The 20,527-nt window shown below is 36.8% G+C and overlaps 1 protein-coding gene across 7 annotated transcripts in view; it reads left to right on the top strand.

The window, feature by feature from the left end:
- Positions 1 to 20,527, top strand: part of FTO (FTO alpha-ketoglutarate dependent dioxygenase) — a 353,884-nt gene that overhangs the window by 29,188 nt on the left and 304,169 nt on the right. The gene's annotated exons all lie outside the window — the stretch shown is intronic.

Below are 20,527 nucleotides of genomic sequence, written 5' to 3'. Positions count from 1 at the left end.
GTTCCCCTTCCCGACCCACTTCCTGCCAGTGATTTGTGACATATTTCGTAGCAGATCAAATGAGCCCCTGACACCTGATTGCCGAGTGCTTCTTGTTTACAGTTGCTTTCCAAGGACACCAGACAAGATGGAAAGCTTAACGCACAGTAATTAAATTTGCATCTGCTCTGTGACAGGACTCAAAGGAGTTTTTTTTCCCCTCACATATGAATCTCATTGTAGAACTCCTACTGCCTTTGACCATACAGCATCTAAAAAAGGCAAGATGTGGACAGGTAAACAAACATTGGTTCAGTCTACTGCCTGTCATTGTAATGATGAATATTAACTAAGATGGCTGAAATCCCTTTCTTATTTGACTTTCTACTTTTCACCTACTTGTTTAGCCAGATTTATAACTGATTTTAAATCTAAGAACTGTAGCTTGGAGGTGGTTTTAAAAAAAAAATCTTTTTAAAGGAAAACAAACATTGCTGAACAATCTGGATTGGTTTTACACCCTTTGGATTGTACATTTCTCACAAATGCTGATGAATAATTCAGCAAAGCCAAATACAATCTGCTGGTGGTATCTAGTGTTATTCACACTTGCTAATGAATAATTCCCTTTGGCTTTTATAGGGCAGCTCTAAGGAATGACTTCTGAGACTCAGATGGGTTATTATTGGGCTATTTGTCAGTGTCCTTGGGGCATTGTGAGCCAAAGCTCAACTTGGCTACCCACTCCACATACCTTCTCCAATTCTTCTGGGAAACATGAAGCTCTCTCTGTCCCAGCTTTTTAGCCCTAGAATGTTGCTATGAAAGAGGGTATGTCAGAAGAGGCTGTAACAGAATTCAGCTCCACTGTAATTTCATTGGTTCAGCTCCTTCATTGTTTCGTTCAAATAAAGAAATGTTTATTGGACACCTTAAAAAGATTGTGTGTATACAGAGGTGAGATTTTATGTGGGGTGTCCTCAGTGGGAGTGTAGGGTATATAGGAGAGGTATAGGGTCTTGGATGAGGATGCTCAGGGTCTTTTTATCAAAATGATCAGTTACCGTTTGCTCACTGTGTTCTCAGATATTCACTTAAATGCATATTTTTTGTTTGTGATGTTGGGTGAGGGTTATATTATAATACTTTGGCTAAACCTAAAATTTGATTGATTGGAACTGCTTATAGGATAAGCCCTATAATGTGATCCTAGATATGACTAACTTACCCTTGATCATTTCTGCTGCTCTGAAGTCAGGAATGTGGTATGACCTGGCTTCACCATCTAAAGATGGTGAATGTGGATTTATTTATGCCTGAGAGGTCTATATACTAAACCTTAGCAATTTTACTGCATAATGTATAACTGTGACATCAGTGAGTGCACACAGCCTTGGTGAGGTTGTTTCAGGCAGCCTGTATCTGTTTCAGCTTTTTCTATTCAACTCCTAGTTTTTCCTCTAGAGAAGTGTAATCTTCTGAGCACTCTGGAAGATTACAATTCCCAGCTTCCTTGCAGTTAGGTGGGGTCATGGGATTAGTTCCACCCAGTGAAATGTTAGTGGAATTGATGGGTATCATTTCTTGGTCAAGACATTTAAGAGCTAGTGTGCCACTTGCATGCTTTCCTTTTCTGTGCCACAGTGATCTTGGGGGCCATGTGTTCCAGATGGTGGGGTCTCCATTAGGCTGGGTCCTTGAATGACTGTGTGCACTGCCCACCCCCTTCCCCCATTGACCCATATTGGATAAGTAACTTGAGCAAGAAAAAGACCTTTGTTCTATTAAGTCCCTGAGCTTTGGGGATTTATTTGTTACTACAGTATAGCCTAGACCATTGTCACTAATACAGAGGGATTAATGCTGGAAGAGCTGTATGTGTGTTATCTAGGACCTGTTATTCAACATGATTTCAGCTAGCTTTGTGGAATGCAGTTTCTTTTTTAAAAAATTTTTATTTTTCAATTGTAAATTGACAAATTATAGTTGTATATGTTAAATATTTTTAGGGTACCAAGTGATGTTATGATTTACAAATATAATGTGGAATAATTAAATCAAGCTAATTAATATTCATTACCTCACATACTTTATCGTTTTTTTGTGGTGAGAACATTTGAGATTCACTCTTAGTGATTTTGAAATGTCAGTATGTTATCCATGTGATATATCTCAGGGTAAAAACCAAAACAAAATTTATTACTCCTATCTAATTGAGGCTTTCTACCTTTTGACCATCATCTTCCCGTTCCTGCCACCCTTCCATCCTCTAGTGCCCACCATTCTATTCTCTGCTTCTTTAAGTTAGATTGTTTTAGATTCCACATATAAGTGAGAACATGTGGTAGTAGTTGTCTGTGACTGGCTTATTTCATGTAGCATAATGTTCTCTGATTCCATCCATGTTGTTGCAAATGACAAAATCTCTTTCTTTTTAAAGGCCAATATTCCACTGTGTATATATGCCACAGTTTCTTTATCCATTCATCTGTTGATGGACACTTAGGTTCATTCCATAACTTAGCTATTGTAAATAGTGCTGCAATGAACATGGGAGTGCTGACATGTCTTTGACATACTAATATCACATCTTTTGGGGTAATACCCAGAAGTGGAATTGCTGGATCATATGGTAATTCCATTTTTAATTCTTTGTGGAACTGCCATACAGTTTTCCATAATGGCTGTACTAATTTACATTTTTACCAACGGTATACAACTGTTCCCTTTCCTCCACATTCTCATCAACATTTCTTATCTTTTCATCTTTTTGATGATAACCATTCTGACAGGTATGAGGTGATAACTCATTGTGGTTTTAATTTGCATTTTCCGTAATGATTGGTGATGCTGAGCATTTTTTCATTTATCTGTTGGCCATTTGTAGGTCTTTTGAGAAATATCTATTCAGGTCCCTTGCCCACTTTTTAATTGGATTATTATTATTATTTTGTTCTGTAGAGTTGTTCAAGTTCCTTATATATTCTAGATATTAACACCACATCAGATGTATGGCTTGCAAATATTTTCTCCCAATCCATAGATTATCTCTTCACTTAGTTGTTTCCTTTGTTATGCTGAAACTTTTTATTTTGATGTAATCCCATTTGTCTTTCTGTTTTTGTTGACTGCTCTTTTAGGGGTAAAATCAGACCAGTGTTACGTAGTTTTCCCCCCATGTTGTCATCTAGTAGTTTTACAGTTTTAAGTCTTTTTTTTTTTTTTTTTTTTTTTTGAGACAGAGTGTCACTTTGTTGCCCGGGCTAGAGTGAGTGCCGTGGCATCAGCCTAGCTCACAGCAACCTCAGACTCCTGGGCTTAAGCGATCCTACTGCCTCAGCCTCCCTAGTAGCTGGGACTACAGGCATGAGCCACCATGCCCGGCTAATTTTTTTGTGTATATATTTTTAGTTGGCCAGATAATTTCTTTCTATTTTTAGTAGAGACGGGGTCTCACTCTTGCTCAGGCTGGTCTCGAACTCCTGACCTCGAGCGATCCACCCGCCTCGGCCTCCCAGAGCTAGGATTACAGGCGTGAGCCACCGCGCCCGGCTAAGTCTTAATGATTTAAGTCTTTAATCCATTGTGACTTGATTTTAGTATGTGGTGTGAGATAAAACTCCAATTTCATTCTTCGTGAAAATCAATTGACCATGCATACATGGGGTTCATCTGGGCTCTGCTCTCTTCCATTGGTTTATGAGCCTATTTATATGCCAGTACCATGCTGTTTTTAACTATTGCTTTGTAGTATAGTTTGAAATCAGATAATCTGATGCCTCCAGCTTTGTTTTTTCGCTCATGATTGTCTTGGCTATTCAGGGATTTTTGTGGTTTTGTATGAATTTTAGGATTATTTTTTCTATTTCTATGAAAAATGACACTGTAATTTTTATATGGATTGTATTGAATGTATTGTATTATATTGCCACTACGGAAGTCCAGTGCAGATCCATTGTGTGACATAGCCAGGTTTGAATGTGTAGATAGTTTCGGCTAGTGTGGACATTTTAATCATATTAATTCTTCCAATCCATGAACATGGAATGTCCATTTATTTGTGTCCTCTTCAATTTCTTTCATTAATGTTTTATAATTTGCACTGTACAGGTCTTTCACCTCCTTGGTTAAACTTATTCCTAAGTGTTTTATTTTTTTATAACTATTATAAATGGGATTATTTTCTTGATTTCTTTTTTGGGTAGTTCATTGTTAGTGTATAGGAATGCTATTGATTTTTGTGTGTTGATTTTGTGTCTTGCAACTTTATTGTATTTGTTTCTCAGTTCTAACAAGATATTGGTGGATTTTTTAGGGTTTTCTATATATAGCATAAGATCATGTCATCAGCACACAGCAACAGTTTCGTTTCTTCCTTTCCTGTGTGGATGTCTTTTATTTCTTCCTCTTGCCTGATTGCTCTGGCACTACTCCAATACCATATTCCACTTCTGTGTTGAATAGAAGTGGCGAGAGTGGTCATCTTTGTCTTATTTTGAATCTTAGAGGAAAGGGTTTTAATTTTTACCATTGAGTATAATGTTAGCTGTGGGCCTATTATGCATGGCCTTTATTGTGTTGAGTCATATACCTTTTATACCTAATTTTTGAGTGTTTTTATCATGAAAGGATATTAAATTTTGTCAAGTGCTTTTTCTGCATCTAATGAGATAGCCATATGGTTTTTGTCCTTCATGCAGAATGCAGTTTCAATTGGGAATTGAAGGGTAGAACTAATTTAGGGGCAGAAAAAGAGTTTGTTTCATCAATTATCAAGGAACCTGTGGGAGAAATAACACTGGTAAAAACAGGGAGTGATGGAAATAAAAGAATAATTAGTCAGGAGGGATGGAGTTGGGTTGAGGCTATCATAACTGATAATAATGAATTTTAAATTGCATCCAGCATGTTTAATTGGTATGATTGTGAACCTTTAATATTTCTCTTTGCTTATAGCTTATATTAGGCTCTGATCCTTGAGCTCAGGATTAAGAATGGTTTTTACATTTTTAAAAGATGGTAAAGAAAAAATGAGGGGGAAGAAGAATGTTTAAATGGGGCCATATGTGGCCCACAAAGCCTAAAATATTTACTGTCTGGCTCTTTACAGAAAAAGTTTGCTGACCCTGAGTTTATACCCTTAAAATCTCAACCAACTGTTATCAAAAAAATATCACACTTACCAAAATGTGAGTTCCTGGAGAATTGAGAACTCAGTGGTTTTATTAATCTCTGTATCTTTTGGTGTAGCATGGTGCATGGCAACATAGGATAAGCTTGGTACAATTTTGCTTAATTGAATTGCACATAGAACATGGGTGATATGAAAGACATTTCAGAGGGTGAGAACTGAGAAGAAATCATGGAAGTCATAGGGCTCAAGGAATAGGACTGTTCTTCCCCTGTTCTTGAGGGTGGTGATAGTTTTCTTGATTTGTTTAAACTAAAGTATTTCCATGTCTACTGCAGAGGGAAAATAAATATGGAAATTTATTTAATTTTCATATTTACTTTCAAGTAAATGTCATATTTTGGAAGGTTTTAAAGTTACGAACTTGTACTTTGGCATCAGAGTATTGTTAGAGTTTTCTTGTTAATTTATTAGGTGTCAATATTTTGTTTTTTTTTTCTTTCCTTGGCAACATTTTCTTTTTTTGGTAACTTATACAAGTTTCCCTCTTTTTACTCATTCATTTGCTCACTCATAGGTATATACCCTAGAGAAGTGAAAATGTATGCTCATACAAAAATGTATATAGATGCTCATGGCAGCATTGTTTGTAATAACCTCCCCCCCAAATAGAAACAACCCCACATGTCCATCAGCTAATGAGTGGATAAACAAATGTGATGTATCCATATAATGGAATGTTATTCTGCAATAAAAAAGAATGAAGTACTGGCACATGGTACACCATGGATGAATGTTGAAAACACATTATGTTAAATAAAAGCCAAACACAAAAGACTACATATTGTGTTATTCCATTTATATAGATTGTCTATCACAGGCAAATCTATGAAGACAGAAAATGAATGACTGATGGCGTGAAAGATGCCAACAGAAATAATTATGCAGTGGATTGCTCATTTCTTAGTGTTGCTGGTGGTTATACACCCTCTTAATCAAGCAGCAGTCAGGATTTGAATTGCCTATATTTTACCGTCTTAAACTAAAGATCTTTTGAAAGCAGGTTGGCTTATAGTCAAATCCCCTTTTACCTAGCTCTTCTACTTACCTGAATTTATTCCATCTTATGTAATGGCATAGGTACACAAAAGCATATGTATAAGAATATTCATTGTGGTATTATTTGTAGTGGCAAAACATAACCTAAGCAGCCATCGGTAGGGGACAGGTTAAATAAATTAAGGGAGCTGAAGCCAGTGAATATGGAATAATCCTCAAGATAATTAAAAGAGCAAGGTGTAAAGTCCTGTGTTACTATTTGTGTAAAATGCTTACATATAGATAGAATGTGTTCAAAAGATTCAACAGTAGTTACCTCTTGGGGAGGCAAAGATTGGGTGGATCAAGTATAATATAGGAGAGAGACAGCCTTTGTGGGATTAGAGTTTTTGAAAAATATACTTTCTTTTCATAACAGCATTATTTAATAGCCAAAAAAGTGGAAATAATGCATATGTCCATCAACTAAAGAGTGGATAAACAAAATGTGGTATATGCATACATTCATGTAAGTAGAGTGAAAGGGGATTTGAATATAAATCAGTTTTGTTTTGAGGAAATCTGGATTCAAGAGAGTAATGTTCAGGTATCATCTTTAAAATTTTTTTGATTGCTTGACTATAGCTCAGCAACCAATCTTGCCTCTGTGTTTGCAAACAAAAACTTTTCAACCCATGCAGAATAATTTGTTTTAGGATTCATCCCCCTGATTCACCCCCCAACCACTAATGATTTAGCAATTATGTGGTTCCACAGTAATTTTAACACTGTCTTCTAACCCAGCTGTGTGGTAGCAGTGTATCTGCAGGGCAGGAATGTGGTTTGCAAGGGACAATATCAGACTGCCCACAATTATTTTAATGTCCCTGTGAAATGATAAATGAAGTTTATAGTTATAATAAAAGTAAAACCATTCCCCCTAAGGTGTAAAGAGTGTGCAAGTAAAATTCACGTAGTTAGATGTGACTGCCTTTTTTTTTTTTAAATCCATCATTGAGGGCTTCTTTTTAAAAAAGAAAAATCAGGGATAGGATAGGTTTTCAATGTGGGCATTTATTTGATCCAGCTCTGTAAAGATGATTAAAATATGAAAATGTTATAAAATATTATAAGATGTATAGCTGCTCCTCTAGGACCTTAGGCTTTTTTGTTGGTATAGTTGAAAAAAATTCTTGCAAGTTTTGCATCTATGTTGCTTGCTCTATTAACACTTACTTCATATACCTTGCAAAAACATTTACTGGCATTTTTCCTGGTGCTGGGAAGACCCATAATTTGTCTGTAACTCCTGCTTTTTATTATTTGATGCTATCTGTGGTTTGTGTCCTTCTTAATTATTGTTAATCCTCCAGCCTGCCTCCACATTCGCTCAGTTAGACTGCTACCTTCAGAGATGAGCAGTTGGTGTTTGCAGTATTTAACACAGTGCCCACTGCTAAAATTTAGATATGTCTTTGACGAAGAGCTCATTGGGCTATATCTTACCGTTTCCTCAGCTAGGAAATATGGGATTGTAGAAGCAGTTTCCTTTCTCCCTGTATCTGAAGCTTTCTTCTATTCATATAGAGCTAGGATTTCCACGCTATCTTTACAACTGCAGGAGAATTAGCTGCTCATGGGGGCTGCATTTTCATTTAAAAGGTATTCCACTTTCTTCATGTTTCTGTTGCTTTCTACCTACTGACCCACAGCCAGAGGCTCCTTTTGCTGTAATTTCTGCATTTGCATTACATGACACCTTGCTTTATGCAATTGACATTTTTTTTTTTTAAATTTTTGTACCTTCTCTGTATTGTTAGAGAACAGGGCTTAGAGGTGTCCATGATTTAAAGAAACCCTGTTGTGAATCCTTTTATAATCCCTCTTTCAGCCAGGCCCTGTTTATGAATTTTTTAAGTTTAGATGGGTTAGTATTATTAAGTGAGATAAACCCATCCATTTGTGTCATTAAAGCTGTGAAGTACTACATGGCTTTTTTTTGAGTTAGACCTCCCCACAGCTGAAGCACACTGAGGTCCAAAGAGTTTATTGTTGTCTTCAGGATTACACAGCTACTTAATTGTAGAGCTGAATCTGTAATTTAGAATTCCAGGTCCAGAGCTTTTTCCATAAACTGAACTGACTTAAAAGCTCAAGGACACCTTGAATTTGATGGTAAATTAATGGTGAATTAGGAGAGGAGCGATACACAGCTCAACAAACAACACTCTAATAAAATACCTCAACAATTAAATATTTTGGAAAGAAATAATGCCAGGGTATTAAAATCTTATTAACTTTCATTATAATCAAAGGAAGTAAAAAATCTTCTTTTAATATATTTCTGATAGTCTTTAACTATTCTTCCAGGTACTCCTGTAACAACTTACTGATAGTATGACAATATTGCTAATAGTGATTCTTCCTTTTGACATCAGTGTTAGAGAAGACACACAACGCAGGATTGAGGAGGGACTTGTGCTAGAACAACCGTACAAACACCGTTTCACATGGCTATAGGCAAGCTAGAAGCCGTATCTTTCCCAGGTAAAAGGGCTGACCTGTTACCATTGCTAGTTGTGTGTATAACAAGTTAGAAGAAGTAATTATTTTTAGCCGACTGACTATGACCAAGATTAATAGCTCTTGAAAGGGCTATAATGAAAGGCTGCCCCAACTGGCTTCTACATTATTCTTTATTTATCCTGCTCTCATCCCTGTCACCTTTGGGCATCAGCCAAATGTCATTTATGTGAGATTTGCCCCTTGGATGTGAAAGGCCTCTCTTTCTTAATGATGGAGGTGATTGGGCTGCAGGGCTGAGGAACTTGGACAGTTGATGTGACCCGGAGGAAAGTCACCAGAGGTCTGTGGGAGTCACAGGAACAGGTCGCTCACTCCTGAGGGAGAAAGAACACGAGGATATTCAGCTGTCTAATCTAGGTCATTGAGGATTACTTGAGGGATATTGTAGGCTGTAGTTCAAGGGCACTATTGTTAAGTCTGTATTGTTTCAGAGGCTCTTCTGTTTGGACCATTTGGAAGTTTCTTATGCTGAAGATGATTTTTTTGACTGAAATCAACTATTTCTAGTTTTATAAAACTTGAAAGTCTCCTTGTGGTACAGACTGCAAGTTAACTCCCACATCCCTTCTTGCCTCCTTTGTCATGGGCCTTTTGGGGCACATAGCCACCCAAAATATAGCTTACATTTCCCCAGCCTCCCTTGTAACTAGGTGTGGCCACGTGACTAAGTGTGAGATGTCTTATGGTAGTTCCTGGGATGTCCCTTTTCTTCTTAGGCCTTTTCTTTTATCCTGCTGCCTGGAATGTAAGTGCTACATTTGGATCTTGAAGGTGAGGGCCAGGCCTTACTTAGAGTGGCATGCTGAAGGGGTTTGGATCTCTAAGGAATTCATGAGAGCTACCATACCAGCCTGGTTAAGTCACTGTTATTGTGGATTTTCTGTCATTTGTAGGGAAACCTAAATGTAGATAATATACTATTTCTACACATTGCAGGAGAGGAAAATAAATCCCCTGTCCTTCTCCCATCCTAAATATTAATGTCAAAGTTTAAACAGATTCCTCTCCCTTCCTTCTTTCAACTCCTACAAATTAAAACAACCTACAAAAAAGGGGTTGCAGTCATTTATTTAAGAACTAAAAACACGAGAGAGATTTTAGTATGAGAGAGATATGAAAGAGAGGGATTAACAAGAAAGCTAGAACAGAAAATAAAACATTTAGGAAAATGATAACCAGAACTGGTCTTAATGGCCTTCTGTAATAGGTCAGGGAGCTCTCACCACCTTCTAGTATTGGTGGCAGCAACAGCTTCTTTTCTTAGATTATTACAGGGTTGTAGGGATTCAACTTCATCTGCTTTCTTAAGGCCTTGGGGAGCTTTTTAAAATTTCAGGTTTCAAATGTCAAGTCTCTATTCAGTGCTTTCAGGTCGCTTGCGTGATACTGCTGTTAGTATTTTGCCTGACTCTGGTTTCTGGCCATAATGTTTGCATGTGGTCGTCTTTCCTCTAATATTATCTATATTAGATGATACGTATTATAGTAGCTATGGTGTACTATATTAGCTATAGTGGGTTGCAAATTATTACTAACACAACCCTTTTAAAAGAGATGCTCAGCTGTGTAATTATTTTTCACTATTTTTTTAAACTTTTCAAAGAGAAAAGGAACTGTTTGGTTCACTGTTCTCATTAGCATTTATAAAGTGAACCGAGAGAGAGAGGTTTTCTGTGCAATGTTTTTCCTTGCTGTTTCTTGCCTTTTAATTTGAAGAATAGCAGGATCTTGTCTTTTGTTCACACGAGTAAAAGTCCGTTCAGCTGGAAAAAGAACAGTGTGCTCTTTGTGTACTCAAAGCATTTGAATGCTTTTGGTCACACACTAGTTGCTGTTTAACTACAATAAAATTGTGACCAAAGGAGATAAACATTTAAAGGATAAATGACAGGGCTGTTAATCTGAAAGCAAGTTTTGTAGCTTTGTTGTTTTTAGCTAATAGGTATATAGCCAGGAGTCACAGAGATGACTTCTAAATATGAAACCAAGTGAAGTCTGTGTTTCCAACCAGTTTAAAAAAATGTCATCACTGGAGTTTTTTTTCAAAAAAGATTTTTTTAAATTGACAAAAAATTGTATATATTTGTGGTTTACAACATGATGTTTTGGCACTTATACATCGTGCAATGGCTAAATCAAGCTAATTAACATGTATTATCTCACATACTTATCCTTTCTTTGTGGTGAGAACTCTTAAAATTTACTTTCTTAGTAATTTTCAAGTATATGAGTACAATACGTTGTTATTAACTCTAGTCACCATGTACAGGAGATCTCTTGAATGTCAGTGGACATTTTTAATGGCTGATCATTTTGCGTTTAATGAAATCATTTGAACACATCTAAACTGTCTTTGGAAACTTATAGGAATTTCCTTGATGTGTTTGTTAAGCTTAGTTATGTCATTCATATACACACACATATTTATATATATAATATGTGTATGTGTGTATATATGTAAAATACCCAAGTATATTATCAAAGAAAAGCACCTTTGGGGCTTTTAGAAGTCTAAGAACTTAGAACTTGCCCTGTACCTTTAAAGCATTATGATTTGCCTGATTTGGTGGAGGAAAGGCATTTTTGGGAATTTCTTTCCCAATAGGAATGCAAAGGACAAATCTCAATCCCTTTTTCTCTCTCTTTCCATCTTACGCAGCTGACATCTGGCATATGACCCTTTCAGAAGAGCAGGTTGTGGTGAGGGTGCTTAGATATTTGAGTGCTTTTTATTTTCTGGGGTATGAAATATAAAAGGTTTTACTTGTCTGTTGTTGTAGTGAGTAGGGGTGTATTTTGCCTTATCTGACTGTTTCATTGGACTATTCAGCCTTGGTCTTCTCAGGTGAAAGGTGATTTGGCAAAGGAAAAAAAAAAGGAAAAAATAAACATATAGGTTGACATTTGGGCATCTAAAGAAAAGACCAGTCATATCACCCTACAGTAAGGTCCACCAATTAACAAACTAAGCTTCTATACATTTAGCTTCTGATCTATTTTTTATTACCTTGACATTATGAACTGGTAGACAAGGATTGTGAAACATTGAGGAATGCCTCAAACAGGAATGACAGAATACAAAGCAAAGAAACAGAAGAAAACAATCCCAGAGAAATGGAACAACATAGAGAGCAGAAGACAATTTCAAAACTTCAAAACACATTATAATTAATATTCTCAGAGAGATGCAAGAAGTTATTACATACATGAAACAAGAACAAGATGCTAATAAAAAGAAACATTCACATTTTTTTGTTAGTTGCGACAATGTATTGTGGTTATATATGTATTTTTAAAAATTATCCATATGTATTAGAGATATCTATCAAAGAATTACAATTCAAATATTATGATGTCTGGAGTTTGCTTTGAAATAATTCAGAAAAAAAGTTAGGGTGGGGGATAGATGAAATAAGATTGGCCAAATGTTGATAGTTGGTAAAGCTGTATAATGGTTACTTAGGGGTTTACTATACAATTTTCTCTACTTCCATGTGTTTGAAATTTTCCATTACAAAACATTTAAAAAGAGAAGATTTGGAAAGCAAGAAAGAGCTCTTGAAAATTAAAAATATGATAACAGAAATAAAAATTTCAGTAAAAGTAGTAGAAAATAAAGTTGAAGACATATTCCCAGAAAGTAGAACAAAACAAAGCAATGGAAAATAAGAGAGGAAAGATGAAATTAGAAGATTGGTCCAAGTGGTCCAATAAAATGTCAGAAGGGAAGACATTATCAAAGAAATAATACAAAGTAATTGCCTTGACTGAAAAGACTGAATTTCCAGATCAAAGTGGCCTGGAGTGCCTGGCACAGGGATACAAAATGACCCCCCTGAGGCATTTCGTGATGAAATTTCCAAACCCCAGAGGAAAAGAGGTTCTAAGAGCAGACACGCAGCTCTCACTTCTGTCCTCAGCTGGGCTGGGTGCTCTAGGGTCCAAGGCCTCCCTGGGCCAACTGCTTCAGACAGTTAAACTCATCTTTTGCTTGGTCAGGGATGGTCTGGCTGTTGGGATTGAGAGAAAGGATCTGAACCTAATGCCTGTTCATAGATTTCCAACCAGTCTTCCTGTTTTCAGCTCCTGCCTTCAGAAGTACCTGGTTCTTGTAATTCCTGAGCCTTTCTGGAGATGGTGGCATAAATGAGCTCATTTCTTGGTGGTTTTCCTCTTTTTCCGTCAATGCCTGCCCTGCCAGTTAGGCTTCAACATATTTTGTTCTGTTACATTAGTTACCACTCTTATTTCATCTTAACAGATGTAGGGTTAACATCTCTCATCTGCTGTTAGCCTCTCTCCTATTTTCTTTGTCCTTTAAGATTTGTTTTTGTTGTTGTTGCTATTATTGTTTTAATTTCTATTGCGGTTTTGGGAAGCCAAGTGCATATTTTGAATCCGTCATGTTTATATGGAAGTTAATTTGTTGTGTTAATCATTAATTTGCATATCAGAGTTTCTTTTCCTAAGGTTTATTTGGAAATCAAATGAAGAAAACAGAATGTAATATGTAGAAAATCATTTCTTCCATCTTAAGATCTTTCTTGACTACCATTACTTGGATTGGTTTGTTTCTACCTTCTCTGAAATCTTGTGGCCCTGAAGACTCTCGCTCAATTTAGCAATGAATTCGATACTGTTTTGGGTCTTCCTCTAAGTACTTGATGTGCATTTTGTCACCCAACTACATTATGTAGCCTCTGTGAATATAGGGCGATGTCTTAGTCTGCTCATGTATTCCCTATGGCTCCTGATGGATCTGAGTTCAATAAATACTTGCTGATCAAAGTATACTATTCACATTTTTACTGCTTTGTTTTTATATGTGTTATGTGTGATGCTCTTTCAATGTCTTCTCAGGCTGTGTTGCTCAGAGATCAGTAGGAAGGAATAAGTATAACAAGTAGACTTTGAGAATAATACTGATTAAGTTAAAAATGTCATTTGTCTATTGTTGCAAAGGTATTTTACTGAAATTGCTAATTTTCTATTATATTTAGAAAGGAGAAATGGAGCCCTGACTAATTGTTATACTGAGACAGAGAAAATTTGGGACTGGAATTCTGTTTTTAGGCTTCTGTAGGTGGCCTGTTTTACAGTGGGTTCGCTTATAAGTTTAAAGTCATTACCTACCTATAAACAGGCACTCCTGTTTATTTTAAGCTTTTGCCTTTTAGTACAGGATAGGTACAATTGTTCAGAATATGCCTCTTTCCTATAACTAACAATACTGTCATTTTCTCTAAAATCACCTTTTTTTATTAAAGAAACTCTTTAATAGTTCCACATATTCTATAGTTTTGCATTTCTGTGAGTGCTTACTGACCCCGGCACAGTGTTTAATAAATTATTGAACTTTGAAGAACCTTTGAGAAGCAAGGGCTTTATGTGACTGAGCAGCAGACATGAAAAAACGCTATCCTCCAGAGTATCTAACAGACAGAAATAGAGGCTTGATCAGACAATATAAGCACCGAGTGAATGATGGTAATACCATGAAATATTTACACCCATAGAGCATGCTAGGGTGGGGAGGAGAGTGTGTGCGTTTTTATCATTTTGGGTTGAACCTGATGCCATACAACTCACCACTCTATGATCTTAAAAGCAACATAGAAAGAAAGAAAGAGAGCGAGAGAAAGAAAGGAAGAAAGGAAAAGGAAAATAAAGAAAGGAATGATGAATATTGATTTGGTGATATTTTGTTGTTTGCATTATCTTATCACAAAGCAAGGCTCCTTTTGTAGACAGTAACCTTACTAAAAGTCAGGTTTTAATCAGTCCTTAAAAGAGACTATCTGAAATGATTTCTTGCTGCTACAAGCTTAAAGTTTTAATTTAATCAATATTCCATGATTTAACATGCCTCAAAGCCTTTATTTTATTATTTGTAAAAATAGAGACTTGAATAGCAAAGAACCAAATAGCCTAATATGATCTTACTTTCTGGTTGAATATGCTATATATATTTATTTTTCTATGGGATATTATTTTCAGTTGGCTTGTGGTGAATTTCTTTAATAATGATCCAGAGAGAAAATTAATAGAAAATTAACATAATGTATCTGAAATACTTAGGAAAGGTTGGAAGATATTTATCTCCACTATTATATTTAGAGAATTTCTAATATTTTCTAGCATAGAAAAGGGCCAAAACACACATGCCAGACCAATATGATTTGCCCTTCTGCCCAGGATTTTGTATGTAAATTTTTCATACTGTAACAAATCTTTTAAGATTTCATGATACTATGTAATATTATTAAAAGCAGTTATTGCTGATGATGAATAAAGGTGGACAAGAAATATTTATTGAATTTCATTTTACTCATGACTTATCCAAAAACCCCACAGATTGTATTTGGGAGCTATTTTAATGTAGTGTTTCTGGTTTTGCTTTTTAGTTGTTGAAGAAAGAATTGAATCATGTATTAATAAGGAATTGGAATAAGGCTCAGATTGACCATCAGCATTGGCCTTTCAAGGGATCATCTGGTTTTAGGGGCTTTGTTCTCTGTCATGAGCCCCCTGGATATTTGCTATGTTATGCAAAACTAAGGCACGATCACATTGAGCCCATGGTCACAGTGACCTAAATTGGCAAGTTTCTGTCGCTTGTAAAGTCAAGGTGGTAATGTTGGAAGGGAAATTCTGGTGAGACTCTCCTTTGCAACTGTAATATTTTGTCTATAGATTATAAGATAAGTATAGGGGAACTCTTAAAGGGTTTTACTATTTGTAATGCGGAAACCCATTGCATACAAAGAAGTTTATAGCCTAAGGACCCAATATTAGTGAAATGTGGTGTAGATCTATTTGTGAAAGGATATATCAAGATAAAACAGCAGAAGCAAGATATTGTTTGTATGGTTACTATTCCTAAAATGATGCCCTGGAAAGAATTGGGATTTTAGAGTTTGAGTGAATGTGAATTTAAATCCTGTTTCAGCCAGTTACTTGCTTGACTTCTGGCAAATCATGGACCTAAGACTCAATTTTATTCCTTAAAATGGGGCTAATGAAAATGTATTTTGCAGGTTTGTGAAAGCTTCTAAGCATTCAGCTCAGTACTTAGCGTGTGGGAGGCACTCAATAAATATTAGCTCCTTTCTCCTTTCTCTTCAGTTAAGCCAAAAAGGCTTTATCTATGAGACTCTAGAAACTCTTGGTTGGTGGAGGGAATGAGTCAGTGAACCAGAAGGGCATTTGAGGCCTGTGGACAGCCATGTTAGAAGGTGAGAAGTGGTATGTGTGTGTTGGAGGGAGGGAAGATGTAGATGGACAGGTGGACGGGTAGAGAAAAGATGAATTGAATTCACTGACTTGTAGAGGCAAATGCAATATTGGTGATTTGAGACGTCATCTCAACTTACAGTGTTATTATTTGCCTCTCAGAGTTGGAGTTGAGAGCATATGCAAAGTTGAGAATTTATTTCTTCTTGTCCTCTTCTTGAACATCTCACTCTTTTTTTTTTTTTTTTTTTTAAGAGACAAAGTCTGGCTCTGTCTCTGTCTCCCAGGCTGGAGCGCAGTGGCTTGATCATAGCTCACTGCAGCCTTGAACTCCTTGTCTGAAATGATCCTCTTGCCTCAGCTTCTACAGGTGCACATCACCACACCCGGCTAATTCTTAAATTTTTTGCAGAGATGAGGTCTTGCTTTGTTGCCCAGGCTGGTCTCAAACTCTTGAGCTCAAGTGATCTTCTCACCTCAGCCTCCCAAAGTGCTGGGATTACAGGCATGAGCCACTGCACCTGGCCATCTCACTCTTTAAGTACAAAATATTAGAAATTTTTGATCTGATATAGAGCAAATCTAAAGTTTATACTTTCTCAAATTTTATCTCTAACCATGATACTTTGAGGGACAATACATTGCTGATACTTCTAGCTTGATTGGTACCAGATTTCGAGGTGCTACCCATGTATTCATTTTGCAGACTTTGAGGCTTATATATATGCTCAGTGCTGTACTGTACTCTGGAGATTTAGTGGTGACAGACAGCCCAGAGTCCCTCCTCAAATGGAAGTTAACATTCTTTTAAAGGAAGAAAGCCAGTCATTAAGTAAACAGTATTTAAAGTAAAAAATAAGACCAGGTCTAATAGTGATAAACGGTGTGGTATGTTAATGATGGAGGGGAGGGGACTACTTTAGAGAGAGTGGTCTGCGGTGCCTTTGATGTGAAATCCAGAGGATGGCAAGGACGTTCATTCCAGCGACAGGGACAAAGTGCTGATAAGCTTTGCATGTAGGAGGAACAGAGGTGGTCAGTGGCCAGAACTGAAAGAGACAAAAGGGAGAAGGAATGAGGCTAGATCACTCCGGGAAGGCCTTTAGGCTGTGGTAAAGATTTAGGGTTTATTGCAAGTCTGATAGGAAAAGCATTGGAGGGTTTGAAGTTGAGGAGCATGTATGACCTGATCTGATTTGCATTCTATAGATGTATCTTTGGCAGCTGTGTGGGGCATACGGGAGGGCCAGAGTAGAATTTGGGAGAAAAATCAGGAGAGGGGTGTGCTGCTGGCTTGGCACAGGTGGTGATTGTGGAGGTGGACCGAAGGGGAAGGATTTAGGTATATTTTGGAGACAAAACTGACAGGTTTTACTGCTAGACTGGATAAGGAGGTTTAAAAGAAAAGAGGAATAAAGGATGACTTCCAGGTTTTTAGTTTGAGCAACTAGACTGTGACCATTTATTGAGATGAAAGACTGTGGAAGGAACTGGTCTGGTGGTGAAATCAGGTGCTCTCCTTTGGACAGTCACATGACTGGTGCCTGTTTGGCATCCAAGGGACGGTCAAATAGGCTCTCGGGAAGGGAGGATCTGAAGGGCTGGAGATACCAATATTGAGAGTCATCCCGTAAGTATATAGCTGATGGTTAAAGCCTTGGAACTCCTTGCTTCAAGACTTGTTGTTGTTCTTTAGGTGGTAATGAAGTTTCAGGCCCCGGTTTTCCTGAGTTAGAGTGTTATTCCTTTACTTTTTCCGGTCTCTGAGTTGTATTGCCAGGCTGTCTCCAAGCCCAACGAAAGCATTCCTTCCAGGCAAAAGCTGAAGATGACATACACCATGAGCCAGATTTTCCATGACAGACTTGTAAGGAACAAGATAATCTCATTGTTCTTCCTGCTACTTAAAATAAAGGTAATATTGACTTTATAGTAGCAGTTCAGGTCCTAAGGCATGATATTGATTAAGCGTCTGATGAGAATTTGTAGGGTAGGCTTCTAGACCTGCAGCTATAGGGCATCTCCCCACTGGACCAGGCCTCTGTGCTGACCTCCACTGTCATAAGTGGTGCTTTTTTTTTTAGGAATCCTTGGCCCTGTTTAGTCTAGGTACTGTCCAGAAGCATTTATTTTACCTGATGGATGGCTCAATCCAGCCTATTACCTTAATCTGACCTTAAAGATGGGAACCTAATGCCTTTGTTCTTAGTGAATGTGAAGACTAATTTTGACACTGTTTAAAATTGTTTTCTTATCAGTAGCAGTAGATTTCATGTTGAATCTTCTGCTGTGAAACTTCCTATTAAAATGCTATAATAATCTGACTTTCCATTTTTTTTTTCTCTAATGCTACTTTGGAGCAAGGCTTACTTTATGGATTTTTTTTTTAAAACAAGCAAAAGTGCCTCTTTTAAAGGTGTCATTATTAAGCCCACGGGACTCCTCAATTTTAATGTTACATCAAGGAGAGTAATTTTCTTGTGGTTATTGTGATATGATGCATTCAACATTCAGGTTAGGTTTTATAACATTTATAGATCAGGTTCTGAGGATATCTTGCACAATTTAATAACAATCAGGGGATATATTGTTCACTGGCCTGAAGTATAAAAGAGTTTCCAGAAATCATCTAAAAATAACAGTTTCATATAAAAAGTTTTGACTTTCTACTGTAATATGATTCATTTATTTTTCTCCTGTGTCTGATAATTCTGGCTGGATTGTTCATGGGGTTGATCCAAGGATTAAATGAATTAATATAGGCTACAGAGCTTCATATAGTGCCTGACACATAGTAAATGCTCAGTTGATGTTGGCTATTATTAGTTGCCATAATGTGATGTTAGCCGCAAACTTTTTTTACATCATCCAAAATACTCAGCACAGGCCTGGGCACACAGTATAATGTGTAGGTAAAATGTTTAGTGACTGATTGATGTCTTTAACATTTGGGATTTCTTTCCACACTTGTAATATCATAGCTTATTTTATGTCTTTTCTAAATGGATCTAGATCCCTGACATCGTTTGATCATTCACATCGTTACTCTCCAAAGGAGCCATGTGAATGTTGACCGTTTCCACATTTGCCTGTCTTCTTTGTTAGCTGCCAGAGAGAGCTCAGGTTTCAAATCCTTTGCAGTTAAAAGAGATAATAAATGTTAACATTCCTAGTTCAGTGCCTGGCACAGAATAGGGAATTTGACTCAGAATTAAGACTGCTGGTCATTTCTGCCTCTGGGGAAACAATACTGGGGAGTGAGCTTGTGGTTCCTTTTGAGGTAGGAGGTGAAATAGTTTTGCTTGTCCTAGTAGAAGATGATGCCAATTTGATCCAATGATGCTTTTAAATTTTCCTGTGGATTCACAAAGGGGCGACTCTGTAGCAGGGCCTTGGTGGAATGGATAGGCAGCTTTGTAAGTAGAGAAATGGCCTCTGTTTGGCTTATGAGCACAGAGTCATTTTGGGGGTGGTTTACGAGTCATCTGAAATATGCATTTAATCTAGACTTGTGGCCTGCTGGTGAGGCTGCTGCTTTTTTATGATCTCAAATGTCTTGTCCATGTCAGAACTTGCCTTGTTTTTTTGTTTACTTTGAATCAGAAAAATGTTCACGACCACACTTGGAATTCCTCCTCAAGTGTGCATTTGGTCACATCACCCCTGGCTACCACCAGTACATGACTGTTTATTTTGGATGTCCTTTTCTGATGTTCAGCTAATTTAACCCACAGTGAAGTTAATCCTTGCTTCTTTGGAAAAGTACAGATTTACTTATTAGCTGCTTTCAGTGCCATTTGCATTTTCATGGAAGTGAATATATATTTCCATTGACTTTTGGACCCATCTACCCACATAATGCAGTGGATCCCTTTTTAAAGTCAGGATTCAGTGCAAATCAGAACTGTCCTATCTGAAGTTCTCTTTAAGGTTAATAATGAACATGTCTGTGACAAACATGGAGAAGTCATATTGAATATTCTATTATATCCATTTATCTTTCCTTCTTGTGGGTGAGAGAGAGAGAAGAAAATTAAGCTACTTTGGACTTCAAGTTTTTACCTCTTTTCTCCACATTTATAGCATACTGATTAAAAAGCATGGTTGCTAGAGCCATACTACTTGGGCTTGAGTACTGGCTCTGCTCCTTACCAGTTGTTTAACTTTGGGCAGATTAATTTCTCTGTATTTGAGTTTTATAATCTGTCAAGAGGGGCTAATTATAGTAACTACTGCCAAGGGTGGTTATGAAGATCAAATAAGTTAATTATGTAAAGTATTTAGAACAGAACCTAGTACATAGTAACTATTATATGTGTTACCTATCATTTTTATTAGTAATTAGTAATTACATAAATAAAAAGGATGGAGATGTAAATTATTAATCAGGGCCATTTATCTATGAGACACTATAGGCATTGTGTCTAACCGTGTGAGTTTATTAGAGTAGGTTACTTCTGTAACAAAAATCATATCAAAATACTGTATAAATGGCTTAAACATAATAAAAATTTATTTCTTGCTTATGTAACAGTAATTCGTAAGTAAACTGAGTTGTGG

Source organism: Lemur catta, chromosome 20 (assembly GCF_020740605.2).
Source record: "Lemur catta isolate mLemCat1 chromosome 20, mLemCat1.pri, whole genome shotgun sequence".
NCBI classification, from domain to species: Eukaryota; Metazoa; Chordata; class Mammalia; order Primates; family Lemuridae; genus Lemur; species Lemur catta.
Note: the sequence above shows the minus strand (reverse complement) of the source record. Positions and strands in the feature narration are given on the sequence as shown.